This window comes from Podarcis vaucheri (genome assembly GCF_965113315.1).
Source record: "Podarcis vaucheri genome assembly, chromosome: 4".
In the NCBI taxonomy this organism is placed as follows: Eukaryota; Metazoa; Chordata; class Lepidosauria; order Squamata; family Lacertidae; genus Podarcis; species Podarcis vaucheri.
Genome location: NC_138762.1, coordinates 3,496,943 through 3,520,724, shown reverse-complemented (window position 1 = coordinate 3,520,724; position 23,782 = coordinate 3,496,943). Strand labels below are relative to the sequence as shown.

General features: G+C 49.2%; 2 protein-coding genes and 1 long non-coding RNA gene across 6 annotated transcripts in view; 2 read left to right on the top strand and 1 right to left on the bottom strand.

The window, feature by feature from the left end:
* LOC309530300 (uncharacterized protein) overlaps positions 1 to 23,782 on the top strand; it is a 670,922-nt gene that overhangs the window by 459,621 nt on the left and 187,519 nt on the right. The window lies entirely within an intron of this gene.
* The window catches only part of LOC309530369 (uncharacterized protein), a 122,549-nt gene that overhangs the window by 53,172 nt on the left and 45,595 nt on the right, over positions 1 to 23,782 (bottom strand). The window lies entirely within an intron of this gene.
* On the top strand, positions 19,298 to 22,534 carry LOC309530637. The gene is made up of 2 exons (XR_014218797.1): positions 19,298 to 19,707; positions 20,640 to 22,534. It is a non-coding gene; the product is annotated as an uncharacterized lncRNA (long non-coding RNA).

Here is a 23,782-nt window from a genome sequence, read left to right as displayed (position 1 = left end):
CCATTCACAATCCATGAGTGAAAATGACAGAGCATTGAGTTCTACTTCACAGGAACTTAGGCTCACTGTTGTCTGCTTCTTTCACAACCAGTCAAACAGGCAGTGGTTGTACATGTAGCATACTCCAGAAGTGCTCGTACCATCCGTGGTGTCACTTCCAAAACTTGCATCAGCAAAGATTTCAAGACCTCCAGTCTTCTGACTGGTGAACCTCAGCCTGTAGTGCATAGTCCCTTTCAAATAGCGGGCTATGCGCTTCAGAGCTTTCCAATCCTGAACAGTAGGATTGTTGGCATGTCTGCTAAGCAGGTTACAGCTTACAGCTATGTCAGGTCTCGAGCATCTAGCAATGAAATTCAACTTGCCTAGAATGCATCTGTACAGCGTAGTGTCAGAAAATGCTTCAGCAGTACTGTCTACCTGGTAACCTGTCACCATCGGTGTGTCTGCTGGGTTTGCATCAACCAAATTCAACCTGGTTAAAACATCAGCAATTTTCTGTGTTTGGTGTACCAGAAAATTACCTGCTTGGTCCCTCTCCACCTGCAGAGAAAGATAGTTGGATACCTCACCAAGATCCTTCATGTCAAAGTGCTCCTTCAGCTGAGCTAGGGTGCTTTGGTAGAAAGCCTGATCCTTCCAAAACATCAGAAGATCATCAACAAAACATAAACAATACAGTTTGTTTTGCCCCTCCTCCTTGACAAACACACATGGATCAGCTTTGCCCTGGTGAAAACCTAGGGAAAGCAACGTCTCAGTGAGTTTTGTGTTCCAACACCTGGCACTCTGCTTGAGACCATATAAGGATTTCCGCAGTTTACAGACCATTCCCTTTTGTATCTGCATTCCATCAGGTGGAAGCATAAACAGCTCCTCGTTCAAAATCCCGTACAAAAAAGCTGTATTAATGTCATGATGGGAAACATGCAGTTTCTCCTCTGCAGCTATCTTGAGCATCAGCCAAATGCTCTCATATTTGACGGTGGGTGAGTAGGTCTTGTGGTAATCCTGTCCTGGTACCTGTGAAAAACCTCTGGCAACCAATCTGGCTTTGTGTCTGACTACCTTGCCATTCTGGTCTGTCTTGGCCTTGAAGACCCATTTGCTGCCAACCAGTCTCATCCCTGGGACTACCGGTACCAGTTCCCAAGTTTGGTTCCTGTTCAAGGAATCAACTTCAGCCTTCATGGCATTAAGCCAAGGCTCAGCATCTTTAGAGGTTAACTCCTGAACCTCTTTGAAGCTTGAAGGTTCCCACACCTTCTCTGAGCTACTAAGAACAGCAGTTGCTGTCTTAGCAAACTGATCAGCAAATCTCTTTGGAGGTCTGCCCTTCGTGGCTCTCTCAGATCTGCGTACTAGACGCAAGTCTTCTGGACTCATCTCCTCTTTCTTAGGAGAAAAGTGACCAATGGTGAACAGTGGTTCTTCCAGTTCATTGTCAGACGCATCAGATGGTCTGACTGAGGTCTTTGCGCTCTTGTAGTCTGCTGTGTCATCACTGTCACTGACACCAGCAGCAGCGCCACCCACTGAACTGGAATCCGAACTCTGATCATCATCATCATCATCATTATCATCATCCTCAGCAGCTTCCTCAGCTTTAGCTGCTTGCTTGACATCACCTTCATCCTCCTCTGGGTAACTCTGGAAAATTCCCACATTTCCCCCCCACTTAGGATTATACTCAACACTCCTTGTGAACTTAATGGACTTAGAGTTAGTCATCCATACCCTGTATGCACCTTTTTCGTACCCCATGAACAAACCACGTGCCCCACGCTCCCCAAGCTTGTTGCTTTGTGGGGAGTGTACCCACATGTCAGAACCAAAGATTCTCATGTGCTTGATGTTGGGTTTCTTACCAAACATCTTATCATAGGGGGTACAACCAATAGGTGATGACAATCTGCTATTAAAAGTGTAAGCAAAATTCGACAGAGCCTCCCCCCAAAACTTATCAGGGAGATTGGCATCAAACAACAAGGTTTTCATTCCTTGCAGCAACGTTTGATTTGCTCGCTCCGCAAGCCCATCCATCCATGGTGATCTAGGTGTTGATAAGTCATGCTGGATTCCCTTCTCAGTCAGGAAAGCTTCAAACTGCTGAGAAGTGAACTCCCTGCCCCGATCAGTAAACAGACAGCCAATACGTTTACCGTGAACATTCTCCAACCAAGCACAGAATGCCTTGAACTTAGGAAACGCTTGCGATTTCTGTTCGAGCATAAACACATGAATGTACCTGGAAAAAGAATCAATTAGAACCATGAAGTATCTTGCTCCTCCCAGAGAGGGCGCAAGTGGACCTACCAGGTTTGCAGGCACTAGCTGGTAGGGTTTGGAAGCCTGCCTGCTAGACTCCTTGCCTTTTGGAGCAACCTTCACCTTGCTCTCTGCACAAGATACACATTTCATGTGAAATTTACAGGGTTTGATGTTCAAACCCTCAACCATCTCTGGCATCTTGGCCAGTGCCTTCCAAGAGAGGTGACAAAACCTTCTGTGTGCATCGTGAATGCATCCTGCATGAAGAACTTTGTTAGTTTGTGCAACACAACAAGAATCAGCATTAGACACAGCAACAGCACCAGTGTCGTCATAAGTTATATGGAACAAACCATCCATAAACTCTGCATGCAAAATGTCCTCTTTGCCTTTTCTGATGACACAGACGCTCCTCTTGAAGGAAATCCCAAAACCACGCCCAGTAAGCTGTGGGACACTGAGCAAGTTGCTTGCAGCTCCTGTCCCCAGATGCAGGACACTCTGAGCTGTTAACCCTGTAAGCTCTAAAGCTCACAACTTATCTTTCCTAACAATTCTGAAGCTGACATTGAAGATGGCCTGGGCAGTTCAGACCAGCCTGATCGTGGTAGAAAAAGGAATAATTTGAGGAAGATTGTTCAAAGAAAAAACTGTAAGTTACTGTTTATTGTTGGGGTTTTAGGTTCCCAGGTGTTATAGGGGGTGCTGTTGAGCTCTGTGAAAGAGAGGTATGTTTTGAATTTCCAGGCTGATATGATGATTCCACAGGGAGCCTTACCAAGAGAGGCCACGATCCCACGAGTCTCCTCCATGACGTCCTTATGCAGAGCTCTCTGGACAGAATCCAGGTACGCCCACTCCTCGTCCGTGAAGCGAACGGCCACATCTTCAAAGCACACTGGGCCCTGAAAGAAAAAGGGAAATGTCCTCCTCTGAGACAGCAGAAATATGATCTGCTACACAATGCTCTGTTGGTTCCTTCCTGTTAATAGCAGTGTTGTTTCAATAGGATTGCTTTGCTGCACATTTTATTTATGGATGCTTATTTTATTCTGCCTTTTAATTATGGGTATCCGTCTTTAAGCAAATAGGTGGAACTCCACCTTGTGTTTTCCAAGTCATTCTGCCTACGCAAGCATTCCAGTTTCACCGATGGAAGGGATCCACTTTCTCCTCTCCTCGTGAGTTGTTCTGGGAAGGTTCCCTCCCAATGCCGTAGAGCCAAATTCAAGGGGTTCATGGGGGCATGGAGAGGGGGAGGGGAGGAATGGGGGGCAGGCTCCATTTTCCAGCGGATGGCGCTGGTTAGGTGAATCCATGCCACTATTTGTTCTCATTTGTCCACTTCTTAGAAACCAATTTTTGCATTCAGTGATCAGTCTAGAAATACTGGAAGGACAGATCGTGAAGCTGAGGCTCCAATACTTTGGCCACCTCATGAGAAGAGAAGACTCCCTGGAAAAGACCCTGATGTTGGGAAAGATGGAGGGCACAAGGAGAAGAGGACGACAGAGAATGAGATGGTTGGATGGTGTTCTTGAAGCTACCAGCATGAGTTTGATCAAACTGCGGGAGGCAGTGGAGGACAGAAGTGCCTGGCGTGCTCTGGTCCATGGGGTCACGAAGAGTCGGACACGACTAAACGACTAAACAACAACAAATTTTGGATGGCCATCTGTCTTGGATGATCTAGCAACGCAGGGGTTGGACTTGATGACCCTTGGGGTCCCTTTCAACTCTAGGATTCCATGAAAACTGCAACTACAGATGAATCCTACTGGCGAAATTCAGAAGGCTGGTTTCAGAGTTCTATGGGTAGGAAATCCCACAGTACACAGCTGGAGTTCACACTTTCTTAGCAAGAACACAATATTCACAGACTTGGCTGAGTTTCGGGCCTCATGAGAACAGCAGCTCATTCCCAGAGGGTCTGTCAGTTTGCATGATCTAGCAGAGATTCCTGTAATGCAGGGGGTTTCCTGGCTCTGAGAGACAATCAGGAAGGGTGGCTTCTGGCAGAAGGAGAGGGAGCCACCGATGGTTCCTTCTTCTCCTGACTCACCTCTCCCTCTCGACCTTCCTCTCCCTCTTGCCTCCTCCTCTTCTGCCTCTGATTCTGCACTGCATTCTGCCACAGAGTCTCCCAGCTCACTAAGCCCTGCTACCCCTTTAGCTTCTGACATCTCCTCTTCCCAGACTTCTCCCTCTGATAACTCATCCTTCTTCCACCTCCACTCCTTGGGCTCTGAGCCATCTTCCCTTCCTGGTTCCCCAGCTGCTTCCTCCCACCATTCCTCTGTGCCCAACCAGTCCATGATATTGCTCCATTCCTCGGCCTCTGTCCCCACAAGATAGCTTCCCCTGACCTGATCTGGTTCCACAGCCGCTGCTTCCCTTCTGCCCCCATGAAAAGGTGGATCAGGAGGTTTTGCTGGCATCATTCTGTCACCTGCAAGAGAAAAAATGTAAACAGGACGCCAGGAGTGCCTGCTTCTCTCACAGGGGAAACAGGGCATCTCTAACTACAGATGGGCCTTTGAGAAAGCCTTACCTGCTGAAAGCATTTGGATGTTTGTGCTCATTTCATATGTTAGATGTGCAAAAACCCATCTCGGGACTTCGTGGAAAGCATGGCCTCCATGGGGCTGTCCCTGAATAAGTTGGGCCCAACTCATAGTCATGGACATGCCTTAGACCTGGTATTCACCTCTAGTGACGTGGGTGATCTGACACTAAGTAAAAGTGAAACCAAAGAAGTGCCATGGTTAGATCACTTCCTGGTGCAACTGGACTTCTCTGCGACCCTTCCCCTCTGCAGGGAGGTGGGACCAATTCGGATGGTCCGCCCCCGCCACTTAATGGATCCAAATGGTTTCCAGAGAGTGGTAGGGGATGCTTTATCCCATGTTGATGGCCTTTCAGCTGATTCCCTGGTGGCCCGCTGGAATGCGGAGTTAACCAGGGCTATCGACTGTCTGGCTCCGAAGCGCCCTCTCCGATTGCATGGAGCCCGGACAGCCCCGTGGTTTTCTTCGGAGCTGAGGGCGATGAAACAATCGCTGAGACGGCTAGAGCGTCGGTGGCAGAAAACTCACTCCGAATCTGACCGGACACAGGTTAGAGCTCAACGTCGAGCCTACCAAGTGGCGATAGCGACGGCGAAGAAGACTTTCTTCACCGCCTCTATTGCATCTGCAGAAAATAGTAGCAGGAGACTCTTTCAGGTGGTCCGCAATTTAACGGAACCACCTTTCCCACCGGGGCCTTGTAAAGACCCCAAGATCTCCTGCAACGATTTTGCAAAGTTTTTTGCAGATAAAATCACTCATATTCGGAAGGAGCTAGACACCACCGTGGGAGCAGGGCTGGGGCGAGAGAGTGCTAGAGCCCTGTCTGGTCAAGTTGCATGGAATCAATTTCAATCCGTTACCCCCGAGGATGTGGACAGGCTGCTTGGACGCGTGAAACCAACCACCTGTCTCCTTGATCCTTGCCCATCCTGGCTAATAAAAGCAAGCCGGGAAGGGCTGGGCGATGGGCTCTGCGGGGTGGTGAATGCTTCCCTCTGTGAGGGAACATTCCCAGATCCGCTGAAAGAGGCGGTCATTAAACCGCTTCTTAAAAAACCATCTTTAGACCCGGCCAGTATGGCCAACTATCGCCCAGTCTCAAATCTTCCATTCTTGGGCAAGGTGATTGAGCGTGTGGTTGCTGAACAACTCCAGGCACGCCTGGAGGATGCGGACCATTTGGATCCCTTCCAATCAGGGTTCAGGCCTCATCATGGGACTGAAACTGCCTTGGTCGCACTGGTTGATGATCTCCGGCGAGCTAGGGACAAAGGTGAGAGTTGTTTCCTAGTTCTGCTGGATCTCTCAGCGGCCTTTGATACAATCGACCATAACATCCTTCTGGACCGTCTAGAGGGGTTGGGAGCTGGGGGCACTGTTATACAGTGGTTTCGCTCCTTCCTCCTGGGCCGTGTTCAGAAAGTGGTGGTGGGGGATGAGTGTTCAGACCCTTGGGCCCTCACTTGTGGGGTGCCTCAGGGTTCCGTCCTCTCCCCCATGCTTTTTAACATCTATATGAAGCCGCTGGGAGAGATCATCAGGGGGTTTGGACTGGGTGTCCATCAATATGCAGATGATACCCAGCTCTACCTTTCTTTCAAATCAGAACCAGTGAAGGCGGTGAAGGTCCTGTGTGAGTGTCTGGAGGCGATTGGAGGATGGATGGCAGCTAATGGATTGAAGTTGAATCCTGACAAGACAGAAGTACTGTTTTTGGGTGACAGGGAGCGGGCTGGTGTGGAGGACTCCCTGGTCCTGAATAGGGTAACTGTGCCCCTGAAGGACCAGGTGCGTAGCCTGGGAGTCATTTTGGACTCACAGCTGTCCATGGAGGCGCAGGTCAATTCTGTATCCAGGGCAGCTGTCTACCAACTCCACCTGGTACGCAGGCTGAGACCCTACCTGCCCGCGGACTGTCTGGCCAGAGTGGTGCATGCTCTAGTTATCTCCCGCTTGGACTACTGCAATGCGCTCTACGTGGGGCTACCTTTGAAGGTGACTCGGAAACTACAGCTAATCCAGAATGCGGCAGCTAGACTGGTGACTGGGGGCGGCCGCCGAGACCACATAACACCGGTCTTGAAAGACCTACATTGGCTCCCAGTACGTTTCCGAGCACAATTCAAAGTGCTGGTGTTGACCTTTAAAGCCCTAAACGGCTTCGGCCCAGTATACCTGAAGGAGCGTCTCCATCCCCATCGTTCTGCCCGGACACTGAGGTCCAGCGCCTTCCGGCGGTTCCCTCATTGCGAGAAGCGAAGCTACAGGGAACCAGGCAGAGGGCCTTTTCGGTGGTGGCGCACGCCCTGTGGAATGCCCTCCCATCAGATGTCAAGGTGATGGACAACTACCTGACGTTCAGAAGACATCTTAAGGCGGCCCTATTCAGGGAAGCTTTTAATGTATGATATTTTAGTGTATTTTGGTTTTTGTGGAAGCCGCCCAGAGTGGCTGGGGAAACCCAGCCAGATGGGCGGGGTACAAATAATAAATTATTATTATTATTATTATCTCCCCTCCTCTGGACCCTTGTTCCCAACTGTCTCCCCGCAAAAGAAGATGAAAAGAATATCAGTGTTTGGATAAAAAAAAAAAAAGGTTCTGTTGGCATAAAAGAGTACACGAGAAGAGTATCCTTGCAGAGTACTGGTGTAGCTGCTCTGTGAGTCACCTATTGTGGTCCTCTAGGAGTTCAGACTGTTCCAGTAGCCGATGCTGAGTGCTTTCCTGATCCTCAGATCCTAGCTGCCCCAGCGTCACTGCAGACAGTTACAGCTTGCCACCAACTGGCTCCATACACCACCAGGACTCACCAGCTCCCTGCTCAGATGCTGTCAGTCGTTTTGCACTCTGCACAAGCTCAGAAACACTGGACCCATAACCTGTCAGTCTGTGTAAAAAAAATAAATGTTCTGACCTCCCTTTGTTGCCTCAGCCTGGTCCTCGGACCCTTGTTGGCATAAAAGAGTCCACAAGAAGAGTATCCTTGCAGAGTACTTTCTGCTTTTATTCTTAAAAGCCTTTCTGCAAAAGCGACTGACCAACTGTACACAAAAGCGACTGACCAACTGTACACACTGTTGGTTTCTGCTTCCTCACTGAGCAGCGAATGTATGTCACAAGACATTGTTTTGCATTCCACACTCCAAGTTACTGTTGGATTCCCACAGGAATGGGAGACCGGATGTGACGTACACTGGTTTGCTGTTTTTCACTGTTCTCTCGGTTTCTTTGTTAGAGAGACAGGTTGCTTCTCTGCTCTCACAGAGGCAAGATGCATGTTTGTATTCTCTCAGCATAGAGTGGAAATAAAGTTGAGAATGTGGCACATACTGCTTATCCTTCTGCTGTGTGGACTACTCTGCTTTGGCTCAAGATAAGAAAAGCCTGTATCAGCTTCAGATGGGCTGAAGCTGGTCAAAAGCTCACACACACATCAGCACTACCAGCTTTCACCAACCAACCAACCCAAACCAAACTAACATTTCTCACTCTATATATACAACCCGGTGCAGGCCGCTGACTCATGCTGACCCAGCTTTTTAAGCATTAAAGAAACAGCTGCCAATTTTTAGCCGTGACAAAGAACCCTCTGATGAGTTGTAAAACCAACAGAATGAGACCAAACAGAGAAACACCACCTTCCCCCTTACCCAGTGGCCTCTCTCTGGTGTCCAACGAAGGCCTCTCTGCCTCACAGGAATCCAGGTCCATTTCTGCAAAGAGAACCTTTCCCTGAAAAAGAAACAAGGATTCAAAACAGAGAATGGGGAGAAATATTAGTAAAAGAATGACAAAGACAAAAACATTCAAGGTGTTACATCTCATTCCATGGATGCCTTCCCATAAAACAGATGGGCCAACAGTAGAGCATTATGGGATGTTCTCAATCCTGTTTGGAGCCCCTTGGGAGTATCCAGAGGAAAGTCTCTCTCACCTGCTTTCTCTCCTCTGCCTGACTCAGGAGGAAACCTTCGGTCAGGGCCACCGCCTGGGAACTGGTCTCCGCTCCGCATTCCCTCACCCAGCTCTCCATCTCCGGTGGAAGGACAGCCAGGAACTGCTCCAAGATCACCAGGTCCAGCATCTCAGCTTTCGTGTGCCTTTCTGGCTTCAGCCACTGATGGTCAAGGTGGTAGGTAAAGGTAAAGGTAAAGGTACCCCTGCCCGAACGGGCCAGTCTTGACAGACTGTGGGGTTTGTGCGCCCATCTCACATTTATTGGCCGGGGGCCAGCGCTGTCCGGGGACACTTCCGGGTCACGTGGCCAGCGTGACATCGCTGCTCTGGCGAGCCAGAGCCGCACACGGAACGCCGTTTACCTTCCCGCTGGTAAGCGGTCCCTATTTATCTACTTGCACCCGGGGGTGCTTTCGAACTGCTAGGTGGGCAGGCGCTGGGACCGAGCAGCGGGAGCGCACCCCGCCGCGGGGATTCGAACCGCCGACCTTTCGATCGGCAAGCCCTAGGCGTTGAGGCTTTAGCCCACAGCGCCACCCGCGAGGTGGTAGAGTCGGCTGCAAACCTCTCGGGGTCCTTTGGCCTCCTGGCAGCAGAACTGCCTCACCTGCCGACTCTGAACTTCTGAGCGGAGGGTGTCCTCCTCACCCAGGATCTTCTGCCCAGAGTTTTCCCAGAATCCCCCACTGCTCCCAGGTTGGATGACATGGCCTCTTCCTGCTCCAGGGCCAGCTGAGTCTCGCTCATCCATCTGTGCTCTCAGGAAGCCTCTGAGCGATCGGAAGGAACCCTTTGGTCTTCTGCCAAGTTCTGTCCGTCTTAATGAAAACCTCTAGCAAATCCTACAAAGCAAATACATTGTTCTGTTACAAAAGTTGTACAATATCAGGATAAGAAAAAGGTTCCTTGAGGAAGCATGGATAAGTCTTGCTGGGAACCAGGGTAGGATTGCACCACAGCCCAAACCATTAGCTATCTTTTGGGGAGTAAAGAGGAGTAAGAAGAGAAGAAATATGTCTCTAGCCTTCTAGCAATGCAAAATGTGGAGGCAACTGAAGGGATTTCTGGGAGATGAATCAGCCTTGTTGCTCCTGCCTACCAGTCAATGCATGAAGTCAGAAGTGACTGACAAGGGAGTCATTTGTATCTTGTGAAAAATGGATGCTTGACTCTAGTGGGGGTCCTCACACGGGGGTCCTCAGGAGTTGCTCCCCCCACTCCCACTCCCCTGCTTCTGTCTCCTTTTCTTGCACTTGGACTCTCTGCCGCTCTCAAGACAGACTCCTGGGGTGGGGTCCCTTTTTCTTTGCTCTGAGGGCCAGGTAGGTATCTCGCCAACCCCTGAGGGCCAAGTGGATGAGGCCAAAGACAGCTCCCTTGAAATTTAGGAGGGTAATTTAGTATTAGTATTCTGTTAGACAGCTTAACACAGAGAGAGACATTGATGCCAAGGTCCCTGGAGGCTCAGTGAGTAGCAGCGTCCATTTCCGGCTGCTTTGCCAGCAACAATCCCTTTGGGAGAGAGAGGACGTGGTCCTGGCATGCCCTGCTCTGGGTGCGAGGGGATTGCTGCCGTGGCCTCCGTGGGGAGCTGCCCTGGGAGACACTGGGAAACTGGTCCCCAATGCAGCAGCCAGACTCTGGGCTGGGATCCCTCTCTTTATTCCTGGCCTCTCTTTCCCACCCTTTTTTTTGGGGGGGGGGCTAGTCCACCTCCTCGTCCAGCTTTGGAAAACCATTTGCAGATGTTTCCTCTGTTGTGCAATGAGGCTGAGCGACGTCACACAGAGTTAAAGTCCCAGGGACTCCTTTGTTTGAAGAAGGGAGATATTTTCTGAAAGGGGGGGGCGGAGGGTCAAATGAGTTTGGGACCCTCTGATCTGCAGGAGGGAGAGCGTGGCAGACCTGGCCCCTCCCTGGCAGGACCCTCTCCCCCTCCCTGACTTGGGGTCCCCCCCCCTTGCAGGAGCAGATCAGCCCCCCCCAGGCCCCCTCCCCTGCTGCAGCCCTGGGACCCCCACCAGATCCCAGAGAGAGAGGAGACTCACCAGATCCCAGGAGGGGAGAGCGAGGCAGCCCTTGCAGCAGAGACACCAAAGCAACACCCCCCCCTTCCTTGCAGGAAAGGACTGGGGAGGGAGGGGCCTTGGCTCTGGAGGACTTGCCCCCCCTTGCTTCCTGGCCTCTCTAGGAAGGCAGCTCAGTTCCCTTTAACCCTTGCCAAGCCGAGTCCCTCCAGCTCAGCCTTCTCTCGCTTGGCAGAACCTCATATTCTTATTATTTGTTATTTGGCTACGCCAATGCCCAGATATCCTTTGGGGGGTGAGGCTCTTGGCTGGACTCTGAGCATCTCCCTCCCTTGGCCAGAAACCAGAGGAAGAGCTTGCAGGGAAAAGGGCTTTGCAGGAGGCAAGGAAGCTCCTCCTGGGAATTCAGGAGTGGAGAGAGAGGAGGGGATCCCAGGGTCATCTAGTCCAACCCCCAGCAAGGCAGGAATGCTCAGCTAAAGCATCCATGGCAGATGGCCCTCCGATCTCTGCTGAGAAACCTCCAAGGAAGGAGAGTCCACCACCTCCCAAGGGAGACCTTTCCCTGCCCAACTGCTCTTAGGTGTCCCTCAAGGCAGCGGGTCCTGAGTTCTAGACCTGCTGAAACCATTGCACTGGCTGCCAAGGAGGAACCAAGCAAAGTTCAAAATAAATAAATCCTATTCTGTTTGAAAGAGGAATCATCTGAGGGACTTCCTGTGAAAATCTGGGTCAGGAATGCTGTTCCTGGAATGGACAAACACACAAGACGTAACTGGGTGTGCAGTCAAATAAACAATACTCTTCTATATAGTCTTATCACAATATCAAATGTTTATCTTGCACATAAACAACACATAAAGTGCAATAATATAGACGAGAGCCAGGGACTCTGTGGTGGGGGCAGCTGAGGGCCGTTTTGGCCCAGACTGGCCCCTGACCCTGAGACGCTGTTCGGTAACGCTGATTGGCTGAAACGGCAGCCTACTGACCCAGAGTTTGGGCGGCCGGTCTACTCATGATAAGGATAGGGCGAAGTGGAGCATTGTAAGAAAATTCATAGAAAATAAAGGGGTTAGCGCTTCCTTATTTACAGAAGGCTATCGCTCTTTGGGGTGATGCCCCTCTAGAAGGGACATCTCCAGGCTTGGGGAATGGTGTGTGCGTGTGTGTGGTGCTTGTGCAACACGATGTCATGAAGGGGGGGGGATCTCCTGCTACAGTTCCCCCCTTCGGAGATAAGATTGCGAGGGAGGACACCGCGCAATCCTTTTCTCCGCACAAGCTTAGTAAAAGTCTGATGTGCCATACCTAAGATCCGGGTCGCGCGTGGCTCCTTGGGGTTCCATCTCGATGAAAGTCGAAGGGGTTCCCGTCGGGATCATCCTATGAGAGGCAGTGGCGCGGGGGTGGAGAGACGGTGCTTGTGCAACACGATGTCATGAGGGGGGGGGAATCTCCTGCTACAACACTCTGGTTGAATTGTATAATGAATGATTTTAGAGTGTTGTGTTGTGTTCTGTTGTGTTGTACTGTTGTACTGTTTTATTGTTGTTAGCCGCCCTGAGCCCGGCTTCGGCTGGGGAGGGCGGGATATAAATAAAATGTATAGTGTTTCTGTGGAAGCGCTAGGGTGGACATCTCGGGGGGTTGTTTCACTGTAGAAAGAGCTTTGTTCCATCCCAATTCCCATGGCATCCAAACTGCCCAGACCTGGAGCATCTCTTCCAAGGTTACAGAGTCAGGGGGACTGTGGAGAGCGGACCCCAATCCCACCTCCAGCCTTAGGATTCTCTATCATTCTACATCTCCAGCAGACTTGGGAAGAGTGGAACAGAAGGTAGCTTGAAAGAGACAACAGCTTCACAGCCAGAGGGAATTCACAGAGAATCCTGTGATGGGCAGAGCAGGAATACCAGATACATAGGCGCCGACTCCATGGGGCTTGAGGGGGCTTGAGCCCCCTCAAAAATTTTTTGGGGGGGGCTCAGCCCCCCCAATAATCTCGGGCGCCCTTCCAGCAGAGCGCCGCCGCCGTCCCCCGCCTCCTCCCCACCTGCTCCCTCACCAGCCAGCCAGCCAGCCGCGCGCCCTAGCCGGAGAGCCCCGGCCGTCCCCCGCGAGATTAGGGAATCCCCGGGGGCGGGGGCTCCTGCCTCTAGCCCCAGGTTTCCCGCATATCAGCTGTTCCGGAGCTGATTAATAGGCGCAGCACGCTCTCCCCTATTCGCTCACGAGGGGGCGGCGTCACTTTATTTGCATATTCATGAGCTTATTTGCATATTCATGAGCTTATTTACATTTCACGAGCTTTCCCGGGCCCCCCCAATATTTTTTATAAGTCCGCGTCCCTGACCAGATAGGTGGGTTGGTAGGCAGAGAATAAAACAGTGTGATACCTGTATGCCTTGATGAATATAAATGGTCAGATTTTTATTTTTTTTAAGAATGGGGAACTGAGGTAGGGTAACTGTTAGGTCCAGTGCTATTTTTCTGCTATTTTTCTAGAAAAAATAAGTTTCAGAATACCTCCCTCGTTTTCTTAGGATGGCAATGGCACCCACCCAAGAGGGGCCAGAACTGAGTTCCAGCAAGTTCTGGCTGGAAAAAAGACCCAGCTTAGGCCCATTAATAAGTGAGGCCAGCGTAACATACACAGGAATGGGAACTGACCACAAGACTAGTAAAAACCAGTTAAAGGGGAAATTAATGGCTGATTGTTAAAGAGAAAAACAACTCCAGATAAGGTACAAGGAGGGTTCTGACACAGATACTAAAATCAAATGGGTTGGGTAAGTGTTTTTCATGAATTATGGCTTGATGAGAGATGGTGAAGTGCAGACGAGGCAGAAAGTGGTTGGGTAAAGGATGAACAGCTAAGATTATGCATACTTTGCCTATGCTGTATAGTCTGTGTCCTAATGGAAATGTAATGCATTACTGAATGAAGTCCTACTGATTGGGGATTTAGTATGAGGCTCCGTTCTTGAAACCACAAGGAGAATCCCCCCCCCAACCTCATATCTGGAAACTCAATACAGTGGTACCTCTGGTTACGAACTTAATTCGTTCCGGAGGTCCGTTCTAAAGCCTCTTATCCCGAGGCACGCTTTCGCTAATGGAACCTCCCACTGCGCACACGCCTCCTGTGCACAATTTCCATTCACATCCTGGGGCAAAGTTCACAACCAGAAGCAGCTACTTCAGGGTTAGCGGAGTTCGTAACCAGAAGCGTTTGTAACCAGAAGCGTTCATAACCAGAGGTACCACTGTACAGGCCTCCTGGCAGCTCTGTCTTGCCCTCAGGACCCTGCCCAGGCCACTTCCCTCATTGGCCCCATTCTGCACTCTCCCCAAGTGACTTTGCACAGCTGCCATCTGTCTTGGAACTATGACAACTGTTCTTGGTTGCCTGGATGAAGAGGGGTATATGTCTGACCACACCCATTTTGCCACACCCACCTCTGGGATGTGGCTCCCAGAAAGCTTTTGATAAGAAAACATGACCCTGAGGCTGAAAAAGGGTCACCACCACTGAATAAATCCCTGCTTTTTCAGGACTGGAAACCCAGAATAACATGACATCAAAAGTTCCAGATTTTATTAGGCCAGAGATATGATTAAAATTAGGAAAGAAACTTGACCATCATTTGTTGTTGTTGTTGTTTAGTCGTTTAGTCGTGTCCGACTCTTCGTGACCCCATGGACCAGAGCACGCCAGGCACTTCTGTCCTCCACTGCCTCCCGCAGTTTGATCAAACTCATGCTGGTGGCTTCAAGAACACCATCCAACCATCTCATTCTCTGTCGTCCCCTTCTCCTTGTGCCCTCCATCTTTCCCAACATCAGGGTCTTTTCCAGGGAGTCTTCTCTTCTCATGAGGTGGCCAAAGTATTGGAGCCTCAGCTTCACGATCTGTCCTTCCAGTGAGCGCTCAGGGCTGATTTCCTTCAGAATGGAGAGGTTTGATCTTCTTGCAGTCCATGGGACTCTCAAGAGTCTCCTCCAGCACCATAATTCAAAAGCATCAATTCTTCGGCGATCAGCCTTCTTTATGGTCCAGCTCTCACTTCCATACATCACTACTGGGAAAACCATGGTTTTTACTATACGGACCTTTGTTGGCAAGGTGATGTCTCTGCTTTTTAAGATGTTGTCTAGGTTTGCCATCGCCTTTCTCCCAAGGAGCAGGCGTCTTTTAATTTCGTGACTGCTGTCACCATCTGCACTGATCATGGAGCCCAAGAAAGTAAAATCTCTCACTGCCTCCATTTCTTCCCCTTCTATTTGCCAGGAGGTGATGGGCCCAGTGGCCATGATCTTCGTTTTTTTGATGTTGAGCTTCAGACCATATTTTGCGCTCTCCTCTTTCACCCTCATTAAAAGGTCCTTTAATTCCTCTTCACTTTCTGCCATCAAGGTTGTGTCATCTGCATATCTGAGGTTGTTGATATTTCTTCCGGCAATCTTAATTCCGGCTTGGGATTCATCCAGCCCAGCCTTTCGCATGATGAATTCTGCATATAAGTTAAATAAGCAGGGAGACAATATACAGCCTTGCCGTACTCCTTTCCCAATTTGGAACCAATCAGTTGTTCCATATCCAGTTCTAACTGTAGCTTCTTGTCCCACATAGAGATTTCTCAGGAGACAGATGAGGTGATCAGGCACTCCCATTTCTTTAAGAACTTGCCATAGTTTGCTGTGGTCAACACAGTCAAAGGCTTTTGCATAGTCAATGAAGCAGAAGTAGATGTCTTTCTGGAACTCTCTAGCTTTCTCCATTATCCAGCGCATGTTTGCAATTTGGTCTCTGGTTCCTCTGCCTCTTCTAAATCCAGCTTGCACTTCTGGGAGTTCTCGGTCCACATACTGCTTGAGCCTTCCTTGTAGAATTTTAAGCATAACCTTGCTAGCGTGTGAAATGAGTGCAATTGTGCGGTAGTTGGAGCATTCTTTGGCACTGCCTTTCTTTGGGATTGGGATGTAGAAAAAGGGTCACCACCACTGAATAAATCCCTGCTTTTTCAGGACTGGAAACCCAGAATAACATGACATCAAAAGTTCCAGATTTTATTAGGCCAGAGATATGATTAAAATTAGGAAAGAAACTTGACCATCATTTGTTAAAGCAGTCTATTACAGTATTACATACAGAGCAATATAAATATGTCATTTCTGTGTGCAACCTGAGAAACATGGAAGAGATGGAGGAATACTGTAGGTCCTCAGAAATCTCCACTAATTCCATTTCTGGATTTTCATGATCAAAACAAATATCTCCAGTACAAGGGGTGGACATCCAGGGGGTTGTTCTATGTTCAGGACCTTATTGAGTGGTGCTGACCCATCTTATAATAACCTTTGTGAATCCAGTTGAGGGGTCCTCAGTATGACTGACTCCAGATAGCTCAGGTATGATCATTTATAGGCAATATTTTATGGAAGCAGGAGGGACTTCATTATCAGAAAGTGTATGAATCTTTTTTGTCTAACTCTGGAATGTATATAACAGGAGAACAATCAAGCCTTATGAGGAATGGCTGAGGCAATTTGGTATGTTTAACCTGGAAAAGAGGATATGATAGCCATATTAAACTATCTGAATGGCTGTCACATGGAAGATGGAGCAAGTTTATATCCTGCTTCTCCAGAGAGTTGGATTCAAATGGCATGAAAGAAGATTCCAACTAAAGATTTGGAGGAACTTTCTGACAGTAAGAGCAGTTTGATGGGGGAACAGACTCCTTCAGAAGGTGGTGGACTCTCCTTCGGTGGAGATTTTTAAACAGAGGTCGGAGGACCACCCACCAGGGATTGTTCAGCAGCGATTCCAACAATGCATGAGGTTGGGCTGGGTTACCCCTGGGGTTTCCTTCCAGCTCTATGATTCTGATTCCATGAGGCATTTCGAGCTTCAGGGTGGACCAACAACTGCAGGCAGGATTGCTCAAAGATGGCATATAAATCTGTATGGACATTTGACACAACACAGCAGAGTTGTTAGAAGGGGAATGAAATGAGAAGCAGGACTGAGATTTGGATATGCTTCGAGGTTCAGGCTATGGGAAGTCGTAAAATCAAAATTACAATTCGGAAGACAATTTGATCTTTTTTATTTTAGTTTTTTATTTTTATTGGATTATGATTTGATATGTTAGTTGGAGGTTTTTTATTGGGAAATTAATATACACTCTAACAAAAAAAGAGGGGGAATGAAACAACATCAGCCAGCGTGGTGTAGTGGTTAAGAGCGGTGGACTCGTAATCTGGTGAACCGGGTTCGCTTCCCCGCTCCTCCACCTGCAGCTGCTGGGTGACCTTGGGCTACTCACACTTCTCTGAAGTCTCTCAGCCTCACTCAACTTACAGAGTGTTTGTGGTGGGGGAGGAAGGGAAAGGAGATTGTGAGCAGCTTTGAGACTCCTTAGGAAAGTGATAAAGCGGGATATCAAATCCAAACTACTACTACTACTACTACTACTACTATTCTTCTTCTTCTTCTTCTTCTTCTTCTTCTTCTTCTTCTTCTTCTTCTTCTTCTTCTTCTTCTTCCTTTAGACAGGCAGTCTCCCCACCCCCACTCCAGTGCATCAATATGGAGATTGTACTTCCCTTTGGTTTAAGCACTAGATGCTGGGAGTAAACATTTATTCATTCCACTGGTCACCCGTCTTGGTTCCTACTCGAACAGTAATGGACACTTCTACATAGCTGTTGTTATTGTGTTTGTGATCTGCGTGGTTCATTCTGTCATGAATGCTTTAGCTGAGTTTCTTGCATTCAGAGGGCTGGACTAGATGTCCCTTGGGGTCCCTTTCAACTCTATAATTCTATGATTCATTCAAAACCAATAAAATGTTTGTAAAAGAAAAAAGAAAGATGGCTAGATCCAGTACTTTTTTCCTGGGGGTACGCAGACCCCTAAACATTTTGTGAATCTTTGTCAGAATCTCCGTTCGGCCAAGCCGATAAGGCCTCATCTTCCTCCGAGCTGAGCCTTTGAAATCGCCTCCGACGTGTTTAGTGACCTGAGCCTTTGATAAGGCCTCAAGCACATTCTATCCAGCAGGGTTCCCAGCACAGGGAAGAGACGCGAGGTTTGGCTACATTATAAAGAGTTTTATTTCCAAACTATGCAGAACAGAAAAGACATCCTCTCTTTATGAAAGCAGAGAGCAACAATCCACAAGTGAATAAAACAATGCATTCAGTTCAGCTTCACAAGAACTTAAACTACTGTTGTTTGCTTCATGCACGATCAATCAAATAGACCCTGGTTGTACATATAGCAAACTCCAGATGTGCTTTTCCCGTCTGCAGTGTCATTTCCAAAACTCGTATCAGCAAATATCTCAAGACCACCAGATTTCTGATTGTTAAATGTCAGTCTGTAATGCATAGTGCCTTTCAAATAGTGTGCTATGTGTTTCAGAGCTTTCCAATCCTTAACAGTAGGATTGTTGACTTGTCTGCTTAGCAAGTTACAGCTAACTGCAATGTCACGTCTTGAACATCTGGCAATGAAATTTAGTTTGCCTAGCACACTTCTGTACAGTGTAGTGTCAGAAAATGCTCCTTCAGTGTCATCTACCTGATAACCTGTTGTCATTGGTGTGTCTACAGGGTTAGCACCCATCAGGTTTAGCTTTGTTAACACATCACCTTCTCACCCCTTGCCTTTTCCTGTAAGACCTATTACAGTCGTTAAGAGTCGTCAACAGGCTCATCTCAGCTATCTGCCAATCTCCGATTCCCACCACCCTTCTGAGTAATACCCCTCCCCACCTTCTCACTATATAGAAGGATCTGGCAACTTCTATTTCAGTGTATCTGAAGAAGTGTGCATGCACACAAAAGCTTATACCAAGAACTAACTTAGTTGGTCTTTAAGGTGCTACAGGAAGGAATTTTTTTATTTTGACTATGGCAGACCAACACGGCTACCTATCTGTAACTATCCCAGACCATGCAGGGATGTGTTCCTGAAACCGAAAGCTCCACAAAAGGGAGGCTTTTGGAGGAAGAGAGCACGAGGGGGGTGTTTCCTGTTCAGGGGGTGAAATCTCCAAAGCAGGAGGAGCTAGGGGAGTTGGCTGCCACGTCATCCCAACCATCACTGCAACCAGCAGGTGGCACTGCTGTGTTTGAAGCAGTGGAAAGTTTTTCCTGTGAAAAGTTTGGGCAGAGTCCAAACACCAGGATGATCTGCGCAGATGTGGTCACTAGCTGTTCCAGTACAAAGACTAAGGCAAACCTTTGTGGAAGATGGAACTGGTTCACCATATTTACATCAAGAAGGGTCTGATCCACCAGTTGGGTGAAGACTCCTTGGAGGTGCAAAGTGTTGTGGAGTCTGGCACACTTCCCTGTGTTCCATTCAGCTTTCTGGACTTGTAGCAGTGTGCACAGCGCAAGCCGCTTAGTGTATAAGCTTGCAGAAGATAAAGAGTCCAGATGCTGTTGTTCTAAACTAGCAGCTTTATTTACAGCAGAACAGTAAAAATAAACAAACCATCTGAGACAGCAGTCATCTTGCTTCCTTGCCCGGCAGCAAAAGCGAAAGTCAGACAGAACAAAGAAACAGCTTCTCCAGAAGTTGGAGACAGCTCCTCCCCAGAACAGGCAGGACGATGGGTTCTGAGCTGTTAAGCCTATAAGCTCTGATTCCCCATCACACCCCCTCTCGTCCTGCACTGCTGGGGGCTCGTAAGTTTCACCACTTACCCCAAACACAGACCTTTACAGAACTCCCCATGATGCTGAAAGCTCAAAGGTTTCATGTCCCCATCTGCCAGGTTCTTCTGGCTTGGACAGTACTGCAATCTCCCCAAGCCTAACTGGATACTCTGACACACATTCTGGAAACGGATGTCTAGGTCAGTGTTTCCCAACCTTTTTTGGGCAAAGGCACACTTGTTTGATGAAAAAAATCTCGCGGCACACCACCATTACAGCCCCGTGACGTCAGCGCGCAGCGTCACGCCGGGAGGGACGCACGAAAGTGAAAGTTTTCAATTTTTTTCCCTCCCCCTTGCTGGGGAACCTCCAAGCTTTGGGGGTGGGGGGGGAGGAGGCAGCAAAGCGAGGGACTGAGGGACCCTAACCCTAACCCTAACCCTCACCGATCACCCGGGAAAGCATGCGAACGAGGAGCCCCCGTGTCCTGCTCCCGGCAGCGGACGGCACAAAGCGAGGAGGCCTGGACAAGGCAGCACGCTCCCCGCTCTCGCTGCTTCGGGGCTTTTCTCCTCCAGGCCGCTTTCGAAGTCCCCTTCTCCGCTCCCAAGAGCCGGAGCCGCTGCTTCCAGGCCCTGTCCGAGCCCCGACTTCTGGCCTCACTTCGAGGAGCGCCTGTTGCTGGGGACGGGGCTGCATCCCCCTCAGCCGCCGCCTCGCTTCCCTCCAGGAGACCCGACGGCTCCCCCTCTCCCGCTCGCCCTCCTGTGCCCGCAGCAGACCGAGACCTCCCCACCCCCGCCCGGCTCGGCCCTACCTGGGCGCCTCCAAGCCCGGCCGGCTCCGCGTCGCGCTCCACGCCGGGCAGCTGCAGTGGGGGCGCGCGGCGGCCCGGCTGAGCGCGCCCCGGAGCCGCCGCGCCGTCGCTCGCGAGTCCCTCCGAGAGCCCTCGGGACTGACTCCAGAGTCGCGAGGCGGCGCGTCGCCCAGGGAAGGGGCGGCTTCCCACAAGTCCTCCGGGAAGCAAACGCCCTCGCCCGCCTCCCTCCAGGCAACATCTCACGGCACACCAGGCAACATCTCACGGCACACTTGTGTGCCGCGGAACACCGGTTGGGAAACACTGGTCTAGGTGTTTGGTTCTGGCCTTAAACTGCCCAGACTCTGCCAACTTCAGACAGGGTTGATTGTCCTCCCACACCGTGATGGGCAAACAACAATACCTGCAGATTTCTGGAACCAAACAAACATAGAATTCCTATTCCCTGCAAAGCTCAGACAGCACACTGAATTCAGCTTCAGTAAAGGAAAGCGCAATGAGACTTTGCTTCCGGGTGTGATGGCCTGGGATTCGGATTCAGATGATGAACCTGAGGGATCCCAACCTGCACAGGATTCCCCGCCTCCAGAACCAGCTGAGCCGGGGCTGGGGCATGAGCCTGAAGGGTCCTCACCTGTGCTGGATCCTCAGGTGCAGGCACCAGCTGAGTCTGCTCTGGCTCCTGAGGTGATGGAGGACCCATTGCCTGCAGGTGCTCCACTCTCAGCCCCGTCAGAGGAAGCTGGGGTTGCCTCTGGATCCAGTAACCCTCCAGCCTCTCCTGAGCTTCAGAGGCTTAGGGCAGAGAGGCAGAGGGAACTAAGTTCCTGCAGGAAGAGTGCTCGCCTCCTGGCCAGGAGAGGCGAGTCTTTTGAGGATCAGGGCCGCCCTATGCCTCGGGACATATAAAAGGCAGCCAGCCCCAGTCCCAAGTTGCGGGAGCAACCTTGGTAGTTGTCAGTCCCTGCCTGAACCCTGCCCTGCACACAGCTTCAACTTTAAGGGACTGCCTTCATATTGCTTCATCGACCACAAACTGGACTTAGACCTTGCCTCTTGATTAACCCCCGGGACCAGCACACCGGGACTTCCACCCAACCAAAGAGTCCCCAAACCTTACCACCATCCCAGATACGGACTTCCTGTTAGCCAGATTCGCCTAATTGCTATCTGTCCTGCACATCAGCTTGGCGTCACCTTTAGCTGACAGCTTGAGACAGAAATACCATTCCAGACACTCACACTTGGGTTTGTAGCTTCCCTGCTGAGCAGATTGGTAGCAAAAGCAATGTCCGGTCTCCTCCACTTGGACAGATACAACAGCCAACCCAGAGCTGACTGAAAAATCTCAGCATTTTTGAACTCAGCGCATTCTACTTGCTGACTATCTTTCACATAACGTGTCTCCATGGGTGTCCTGACCCCTGCATTCAGACATCCTGAACTTCTCAAGCCGTGATGCTGACTTGAATAAAATATTGGTGGGAGGCCAGGTAAGGCCCTCCTTGCACAATCAATCACATGATACATGCACATCATTTGAATGGCAATGCCTATAATGGCAGTGATTTTTTAAAAAAAGTAATATTTTGAGCCCGTAGTTCAATTTCCAGCAGCTCCCCTTGCCCCAGAGAACACTTCTAGCATTCCATCTCCCCTACCTGTGTCCATTTGGTATCATCTTTTCAAGGTTTTTTCCTGTCCATTGTGTTTGTCTTTCATTTGTTCTCCTATGTGTGTTGTCAGTAGAAGCCACAATTCTGTGGGTACTCTAGGTGGTGCAGAAAACACCTAGAAGCTCCTTAGAGGTTCAAGTGCCGATAAACTTCAGTTTTGTGATCTATAAATTTCATTTAGCCAGCAGAGGGTGTCACAGGGCCAGCCTACCTTCCCTTTAGAGCAAACATGGGCCTCCAGCTGTTTTTGGACTACAACTCCCATCATCCCTAGCTAGCAGGACTAATGGGAAGGGATAACGGAAACTGTAGTCCAGGAGCTGCTGGGAACCAAAGTTTGGGAAACCCTGCTTCAAAGCAACTTTTGTGATTGGCCTGCAAATATGGGACCTGTCCACTTTTGTATTTTCTTGTATTTTGATTTTCTTGTGACCTTTGTACATTATTTATTTATTTATTTATTTATAGAGGGAAAATTCAAAGAGAAATTGTACGGCAAGTTGTGGAAGAATAAAAGGTTGTGTTTGGGGGGGGAAACCCTGGGGTGTGGCCCCCTCAAATATTTTATTGGGGGACATAGACCCCATGGGCTTTAAGAGTTGGTGCCTAGTCCCTACAGCCACAGGTCTCAGGAATGTTACAACATAAAAACACAAGATAAAAACACAAAACCGATGTTAATCAGCCAAAGGTGGAGATTTGTCTGGTTCCTAAAGATGTTTAATGGTTTTTCCGACCTTTGTATAAATTCTTTGATGGAAAGTGAGATTGGAGCTCCTCCAGAAGCTCTTTCCACATTCCACACACTAATATGTTTTCTCCCCTGTATGAATTCTTTGATGGGAAGTGAGATTGGGGCTGTGAGTGAAGCTCTTTCCACATTCCACACACTGATAGGGTTTCTCCCCAGTATGAATTCTTTGATGCGAAGTGAGATTGGAGCTTTCAGTGAAGCTCTTTCCACATTCCACACACTGATAGGGTTTCTCCCCAGTATGAATTCTTTGATGCAAAGTGAGACAGAAGCTCTTCCTGAACCTCTTTCCACATTCCACACACTGATAGGGTTTCTCCCCTGTATGAATTCTTTGATGGGAAGTGAGATTGTGGCTGTGACTGAACCTCTTTCCACATTCCACACACTGATAGGGTTTCTCCCCTGTATGAATTCTTTGATGGGAAGTGAGATCGGACCTATGAGTGAAGCTCTTTCCACATTCCACACACTGATAGGGTTTCTCCCCTGTATGAATTCTTTGATGCGAAGTGAGATTGCAGTTTTCAGTGAAGCTCTTTCCACATTCCACACACTGATAGGGTTTCTCCCCTGTATGAATTCTTTGATGGGAAGTGAGATCAGCACTCTGACTGAAGCTCTTTCCACATTCCACACACTGATAGGGTTTCTCCCCTGTATGAATTCTTTGATGGGAAGTGAGATCAGCACTCTGACTGAAGCTCTTTCCACATTCCACACACTGATAGGGTTTCTCCCCAGTATGAATTCTTTGATGGGAAGTGAGATTGTGGCTGTGACTGAAGCTCTTTCCACATTCCACACACTGATAGGGTTTCTCCCCTGTATGAATTCTTCTATGGGAAGTGAGTTTGGAGCTATGAATGAAGCTCTTTCCGCATTCCACACACTGATAGGGTTTCTCCCCTGTATGAATTCTTTGATGCTTAGTGAGATTGGAGCTCTGACTGAAGCTCTTTCCACATTCCACACACTGATAGGGTTTTTCCCCAGTATGAATTCTTTGATGCGAAGTGAGATGG